General features: G+C 43.7%; 1 long non-coding RNA gene across 3 annotated transcripts; it reads left to right on the forward strand.

Annotated features, from left to right (window-relative positions):
• Positions 1–2,973: 2,973 nt before the first annotated feature.
• On the forward strand, positions 2,974–8,037 carry LOC133482480 (uncharacterized). 3 transcript variants are annotated; one of them, XR_009789804.1, is made up of 3 exons: positions 2,974–2,993; positions 5,758–5,914; positions 7,489–8,037. It is a non-coding gene; the product is annotated as an uncharacterized LOC133482480 (long non-coding RNA). The 3 variants fall into 3 exon arrangements; XR_009789802.1 differs by lacking the exon at positions 2,974–2,993 and adding an exon at positions 4,112–5,573; XR_009789803.1 differs by lacking the exon at positions 2,974–2,993 and adding an exon at positions 4,112–5,494.
• Positions 8,038–8,636: the final 599 nt, after the last annotated feature.

Genomic DNA, 8,636 nt, shown 5'->3' on the forward strand with positions numbered 1-8,636 from the left:
CCGAGCACTAATGGGATATCAGGGGAAGGGATCACAAAAAGTGAGATGTTCTCACGATGATTACCCGAAATGAGCAAGGTGAATGGCACTGTTTAGTGGGTAACGGGGGAGATGATTCGGCCATCCAGGGCTGTGACTTTCTTCGGGAACGCAAGTGGTTGGAGAGGGATTTGGAGCTGATGAATTATTGCTTCATGAATGAAGTTGTCATCGACACCGGAATCTATAAGGGCAGTAATGGGGGTGTTCTGAGCAGAAACTATAATGCAAGCGGGAACGGTCATGCGAGAGGGAAAGCTTGAGGGAATGGAGGTTCGGCTCACCACGACGCTCTCGGGTCGCGGTGAGCCTGGTCTTTTGATCGGAGGGGGCATGAGGAAATAAAGTGACCGGATTGACCGCAGTAGATACACAGCCGCTGGATGACTCGATGCTGACACTCCTGTGGGTCTAGACACATTTTACCAATTTGCGGGGCTCTGTGGTAGCTACGGGAAGTGACGGAATTGTGGGAGACGGTGCGGGAGGGGGTGAGAAGCCGACGGCGTGGTGCTCTGAGTGGGAGGATTCTTACATACGCGGACCCTCCTCTCTCGTACTCGCTCTCGCAGTCTGTTATCAAGCCGGTTGGAAAAGCCGATGAGATCCTCAAGAGAGGAGGGCTCGTCCCGGACCGCTAGCTCATCCTTAAATTGGTCGGAGAGGCCATTTGAAAAAATCTCCCCAAGCGCCGCGTGGTCCCACCCACATTCACTTGCCAATATCTGGCACTCAATGGAATATTCTGCTGCTGATTTAGCACCCTGCGTGAGCGTGAGGAGGTGACGGGTGGCTTTTTTGCCCTGAACTGGGTGATCAAATACTTTGCGGAGTTCAGCGGAAAAAGAATCGAATGAATGAAGTACCGGAGAGGAGTTTTTCCATAAGGACGTGGACCACCTTTCTGCTTTGCCGCTGAGGAGGTTAGTGACTTGGATCGTTAGGTGGGATAACTGTATGATTGGAGATTGAATACATCTGAGCAATGATGTTCGCTACCATCTTTTTTCAGGCTGATACCACTAGTAGTTTTTTTTTTTTTTTTAACTTTTATTGTCAAACATTACAATATCATAACAATATAAAATTGTCCTGAGATTGGGCATTCATTCACAATTTGGTGTTTTTTGTTTTTAACACGTATAATACAAAAAGAAGTCCTATTGAATAAGGTCCAAAACTGGTCTCCATCATTCAAAGATGGGGGCCTTTAGTTGTAGTTGTGAAGTCAGTTGTTTTATTGAGGGCATTTGTTTGAACCTTTGTATCCATTGGTCAATTGTAGGTAGTCTTTGTTTCAACCAACAAATTGTTATAATTCTTATGCAGACATCAGAAGGAGATGTAACAAAAATCATTGATCGCAGGATAAACCATCAGGAAAGATGTCCAGTAAACAAAGGAAAAGGTTCATGGGCAGGTACACTTGGAGTAGATTGTGTATTGTTCCTTTCACACCAGTCCAAAAGTGTTGTATACTGGGGCAGTCCCAAAATAGGTGGGTTTGATCACACACACATCCAGAGTTTCTCCAGCATGTCCCCAACCCCACTTTTAGATAACGAACAGTTTAATGGAGTTCTAAAAAAATCTAATTTTAGCCTTTCAATCAAACTCCTTCCACGGTTGACTCCCCACCTCCCTATGAGAGCCAGAGCAAATATCTTCCCAGGTATCATCATCCAGTATCACATTTAGTTCCATTTCCCATTGATGAAATATGTTGTGTGTTGTCTGACATGTTTTTTATACATCAGAGACACTAGTTTTTTTCATTACACCATTTTCAATCAAATGAATAAAATGTTTTCTGTATTTGTAAGTTATTTTCTGATATGACTCCACTCCTCATGTTTTGTTATGTAATTTCTTGTTTGTAAATACCTATAGTGGTCACTTGAGGGTAGATTAAATTTGCTTCTTAGTTGGGTAAATGTTTTGATTTGACATTGATTTGATTGACATTTCTTCCAAACAGCTGATTCAGAGTAATGACTTTGCTTTTGGCCCATCTATCAAAGCCCCAGTCTACCAGAGATGGGAGGAACTCAATATTTCCACTTAAGGCTATGGCTCGAGATAGGAGTATTGAGTATTTTATTTAATTTCTTTAAATGGTTGCATGCTTATTTTGTCTTATATTGTCAAATACCTGTTATTTGATTGGTGAAGGCTCACATGTATGCATTTCACCTATGTAATAGGGTCAAGACACAGTTATCAGTTCACAGAGAGCACATGGCAGATGTAACAACTGGTTAGGGGTTCACCGGGAGAGCATGAGCTCGTTGTTTAGATGCCAGTACATTCTAAGTAAGACCAACAAGTTCACTGGGAGGGCATGAGCTCATCGCTGAGATAAGACAATAGAATTGTGACCTGTCGACGGCGGGGTCTCAGAGCGGGCTGCTGCAGTTTGAGGACTGAAGTGGATGTGTATGACTCATTTGTGACTTTTTGTGTGATAAAACCTGCTTGTGAACATAAACAAAGGATTGATAAGTGGATGTGAACTGCCTAGCCTCTCAGCCCCAAAAGGATTAGGTCATCCCTATTCTGGCCAATCAGGAGAAAGGGGCTGGCTTAAGTCGAGTACATAAGATCCTGTATACCAACTGCTCGTTAGTGTATCGACCACGGGTGATGTGCTCATTTGTTTGTCCGAAGCTATGAAAATAAACAACTTGTGACTGGCAAAGCTCATGTCTTCAGATTTTTACCTGGCCATTAAAAAACTTAGAAATATTTTTTATCAAGAATACTTAGCCTGCAACCCACTTCTGCCTGGACGCTCGGAACAGGAGGTGGCGGCCGTACAGCGTGCGCCGCAGGAACGGGAGCCTGCTGCGGCTGCCAGGGTGCAGGAACAGTAAGTAGCCGGCTGCCAGGGTACAGGAACAGTAGCCTGCTGCCAGGGTACAGGAACAGTAGCCTGCTGCCAGGGTGCAGGAACAGTAGCCTGCTGCAGCTGCCGGGGCACAGGAACGGGGTCTCCAGTCCCTTTTTCAGCCAGCCGCCATAGAGGCTTGGTAGCACAGGAAGGTGAACTACAAAAACACGCCTGGTACGATACAAGGTCACGATCGATGACCTGACAGGACGGGCATGGAAGTAGCTGTGGAAATGGGTAAAACAATTGTGGCTTTGAAACGGCGGTGGAATGACGTGAGTGAAACTTGACCTTTACATAGGCGCCTCCGTTGGCCACCACGTGGAGGTCCTTAATAGATGGCCAAACGGGTGTCCAAATAAAGGTCAGCTGGATACGACTTGGACGTGGAGCGATTGGAAAATGGAAATCTTGACAAAAATTTACTGGAAGAAATTTTAATCTGAAAAAAGATAAACTGAATCCGGGCCGTCTTCACAATTGGACAAATCTGAATCTAAAAAAACGTGTGGAGGTAAAATGGTAGGGCAGTGTGAATGACGGGGATGACTGGAAGACATAGGTGAAAAGGACAGAGAGGAAAGAACAAAAGGGCTTACTTGGGGGTGGTCGGCCGGCTGAGGGTGAAGACAAGGAAAAGGACTGGTGGCATGCAGGATAATGCCATGTTTTTCCTGCTGGGACCTTCTGTGGTTGCTGCATTCTGTCAGGATTGTGGGTTTGTGGTGGAGCTTGGTCAGAAGGTGTAGGACCCAAGTACAGGGAACCAGAGAGGCAAAGTAGGAGCGCAAAAATCTCAAAATGATATTTAATTTTAAAAACAATAAAGTAGTGATGGGCACATGATACCGAGGCTTTGGAGCTTGTGTCACTCTTCCTGAAGCGGAGTGTTTCGGACGTGTGGGTTCGATTTGATCATTTCCTTCCAGAAATTAAAAGAGGGGGCGGGGTTAATTGAAAAATTTGCTCCCAGAAATTAATTGTCAAAAAAAAAAAAAAGGAGGGTGGGTGCATTGCACTCACTCAGAGAGTGTACTGGGGAAAAAAGTTACATTACATCAGTTGCAATGATTAAAATGTGTTAAACTAACATATTATTTATAAGTACTTCCCCCCCCTCCAATTTGCTTATAAGGAGAGACAAGGAGGGTAGGATGCCTTGGCTTACCCTCCTGAACACAGTGACAAGACACCTTGATTCTTCTAACTCATTTGTTAGGATTTTATTTATGGACTTCTCATCAGCGTTTAATACAGTGAAGACAAGCGAGTTCTGCACAGGATCCAAGAACTAAAAGCCAACACTGGTTTTATGAATGAAAACTTTCTTAAAGAACAGACCCCAGCATGTGAGGGTAAATGGTTTTAAATTTAACACCATTGTTTTAAATATAGGTGTTCACATGGTTATGTTTTGTCACCCATCCGATTCTCCTTCTCCACAAATGAAATGACACTAACAAAATACACAGCTGACATGGCCTTGGTGGCCTTTCTGACAGAAGAACATTCCCTGTTGAAATACACAAGCAGTATGTGGACACCATGGTACTTTGGTTTCAGGAGAACTCACTGGAACTGAATGTTAATAAAACCAAAGACCAACGCCATAAACCATCAAAAACAAGACACAGACATTTGCTTTGCCATGCCGACGCTAAGTGAATCACAGCTGCCTGACGCTTCAAAGCGGAGACCCAAGGATGCTGAGTTCGCCCCCGGACGCTAAGTTAACTAACTGCCCGCCAGTCAAAGGAGCGCACCAACAAAGGCACCTCCACTCTGATGAGTATCGCCACTTGGGAGTTGGAACAGGCAACAGCGACACCCACGGGCGACGGAACGACACTACAGACATGTCCATTTACTACTGCTTATCCGAGGTCGGGTCGCAGGGGCAGTAGCTTTAGCAGGGACGCCCAGACTTCCCTCTCCCCAGTCACTTCATCCAGCTCTTCCGGGGGGATCCCGAGGCGTTCCCAGGCCTGCCGAAGGATGTAGTATCTCAAGCGTGTCCTGGGTCGTCCCCGGGGTCTCCTCCCGGTGGGACGTGACCGGAACACCTCACCAGGGAGGCATCCGAGAGGCATCCGAATCAGAAACCCCAGCCACCTCATCTGGCTCCTCTCGATGTGGGGGAGATGCTTCTCACCCTATCTCTAAGGGAGAGCCCGGACACCCTGCGGAGGAAACTCATTTCGGCCGCTTGTATCCGGGATCTTGTTCTTTCGGTCACGACCCGCAGCTCGTGACCATAGGTGAGGGTAGGAACGTAGATCGACTGGTAAATCGAGAGCTTCGTCTTTCGGCTTAGCTCCTTCTGCACCACAACGGATCAATACAAAGTCTGCATCACTGCAGATGCTGCACATATCCGCCTGTCGATCTCCCGTTCCATTCTTCCCTCACTCGTGAACAAGACCCCAAGATACTTGAACTCCTTTTTCAGGATTCCACCAGACGTTCCCAGCAGACCCACACAAACGTCGGACCGGCATCTTCCCCCACCATCGGAGCCAACTCACCACCAGGTGGTGATCAGTTGAGTGTCCAAGACATGCGGCCGTAAGTCCGATTACACGACCACAAAGTCGATCATCGAACTGCGACCTAGGTTGTCCTGGTGCAAATGCAAGACATGGATGTAAATACCATTCTCATTTGTGTTGTTGTTGTTGTTGTTCAATGGACAGACACACAAATGCGTATGTCCATAGATTGTGTATTTCCTGGGTCATTCACGCTGTTAAGAATCTGGCTAAAGTCATATTTACAGATGAAAGACAATGTCCATAATAAAATGTAAATGTTCCCATTTTTCATTTCAGGTTCAATGTCAATCTTAACTATCATGCTGGCATTGCTCTGCATTATAATCCACGTTTCAATGAGAATATTGTGGTTCGAAACACCAAGCAGGGGGAGCAGTGGGGCTCAGAGGAGCGAGGTGGCCCAACGCCCTTCCACAAGGGACAGCCTTTCACGGTATGTTACTTGTCCATCGGTTTTCTATCGTTTGTAGTACAACGTATATATATGTCATGTAAAGCCGCATTATAGTGCAGTCCACACCGAGCATTAAAATATCCCAATTTGGACTGTCTTGCGTAAATCATTTGTATATAACATCAATGACGTTTGATTGAAAACAACAGTTAACAACACTGCAAAAATTCAAATTCTTACCAAGAATATTTATCTTCTTTCTCGTCAAAACTAATCTGATTACAGTCAAAATAATCACCACCTAAAAACAGCGGCTGTGAGATGGGCGCGCATCGAGTCACAGATCAACAGGGACGGTGACGCGTGGAAAAAAGCCATCCAATCTGTTTACGTACACCTCACTCAGCCACGCTCTCATTTTCTCCTCGTCCATACAGCCCTGCTGTCCTCAGTCACGTCCCCCTTTCCTCTATATAAGCAGCGTGTCGGCAGGAAATGCTCCCAGTCAGTCAAGCGGAACCCTCATCAAAGTCACACGACAACATTTACAGATTTTGGCACACATAAGGCGCCACGTCCACTTTGGAGAAAATTTGAGACTTTTATGTACGCCTTATGGTTGTGAACATTTTGTAAGTGGTTTCACTGTGAATCAGTTTTGAAAGTTGAGTCTCTCATATACAGTCGTTTTCCGAAATTAAACAATGATCATTTGTATGAACAGTACAATCATTATTCATTGTGAGAAAGAAAAAGTATTGATTTGATTCACTTCCTCCTTTCCAAGAAAGATAACAGCAAAAATATGATGCCGATAGACATAAAGCCACTCGGATTTCAAACATCTTCATTTCACGGAAGTTTCTGTAAAAGTTTCAATTGCTTGTGATTAACAATCCACTAGTTATTAAAACAAGGTCAAATCATCTCAAATCATGGTTGAGTTGTCAGCGGTTCCACTGTGAATTAAAATTTGAGATTCTCTTTTGTAGTCTCATACAGTTTCCTAGCGTTCTTTGTCTAATTATTATTATTATTATGTAGACAGAAGGTTTTATACTGTAACGTATCTATATAAGAGTGATCTTAATTCAGGGCCTGTATCTCAAATTATTGTCAACCCTTCCAATGTTTACACCAGGTCCAATATGTGACATTCAAACAAACACACCAAAAAACCTGACACTTTCTTTCATTCATTGTTTTGGGGTTTATTCTCATAAAACAAGAAACCAATGAGGAAGCAGACTCCAAGTATCACAGCCTCTATCTTAACATCCAGGTCCAATGGAAATGAGATCACAAAGTCACCTGTGAGATCGAATTTCATTCAAAAATGGCGGCGCAAGACGTTTTGACTACATTGCCTGTAAAGTATTGCGCTAAACGTCATCATACTGGCTAATCAGAACTACTGAATCATTTTTTAGCAAAAAAAAACAACAAAAAAAACAATGTACACACTAACAGTGTTTTTTCTAGCTATATTTTTTCATAAAATGTTGAAGAAAATTCTTGAATATTTTCTTATGTGCGTGCGCGCATGCATGCGTACTTGTACTAACAATTTTTTCATGAAAATGTTTCCTAAAATTGAATATTTTCTTTGTCAGAACCCCAACCAGGAATCTAGCTGCACAAACATACGTGCCACAGCGTGCACGAATCATCGGACCGCATCCTTTGCAGAACCCCGAGGCAGCTTTTGACCATACAAGGTCATGTCAAAGCAGAGTGAATACGGTGGATTTACAACACTGACGAATCGACGCCTTCATTCGAACTGTGGACTTGCTAAAATCTATGTGGACATCATAGATTCTTTTTTCAGCGGTAATGTTATTTTCTTTAAATACAGCAGTATAACGTATTGTATTGTATATCGTATATTCCACAGGAGAACCGACTGCCTGCATGAAGATTTGACCATGAACATGCTGTGATCATCACATCCTCTGAGTTCTGGAGACCTGCAACCAGCTCTCCCAGGAGCTGAAAACTTAGTACTGTCTTTTTTGATATTCTTATTCGCATTTTAGCGTATGTACGTTATAGCGGTTTCTCTTTTATACTCCTAATATCCAGTTTTGATATTCAACATAATACTATTCAACGTTTTATGTTGTATTCAAAATAGAAAACTCGGGGGGGGGGGGGGGGGGGGGGGGGGATTCAGAATTAGATAATAATCTCCTGCTAGATAATGTACCGACACAAAATACAGATGATGTTAACAATCACATAACAATACAAAATGAAACCTTACAGTTACCTAATGAAAATGGTCGACAAAACGATGGCCAAGATCATGTACCGATATAATCTACTACAGTGTCGAAACGAACACAAGTCGGAGGTAGCCAAAACTCGATCAGCAAAAGTGACACATACAAAAAATGCAAAAACATCGATGACGTATCATTAAATGTCAAATACGCAGCAACATAACGGCTACAGGACCCTGGACTTTACACTGACACAGACAGCTTGGTTTATGTGGTTAAGGGAGGTGAAAACGCTCTGAAGTTCGGGGACTATTTAGGGGATCGGATTGATGAATTGTCTGGTGACAGCATTCAAGAGTTTGTTTCAGCGCGTCCAAAAAGTTAGGCTTATCAGACCAGAAATAAAACAATTGTGATGAAGTTCAAAGGTATCACGCAAAGTCATGAATGTTCTCATTATGTCAATTTCGATAGCATCAAAGACTTGGTTGAATGTTACATTGACACGAGAGAGCCATGAAAACTCCTCAGCACGC

This window comes from Phyllopteryx taeniolatus, chromosome 8, assembly GCF_024500385.1.
Source record: "Phyllopteryx taeniolatus isolate TA_2022b chromosome 8, UOR_Ptae_1.2, whole genome shotgun sequence".
NCBI classification, from domain to species: Eukaryota; Metazoa; Chordata; class Actinopteri; order Syngnathiformes; family Syngnathidae; genus Phyllopteryx; species Phyllopteryx taeniolatus.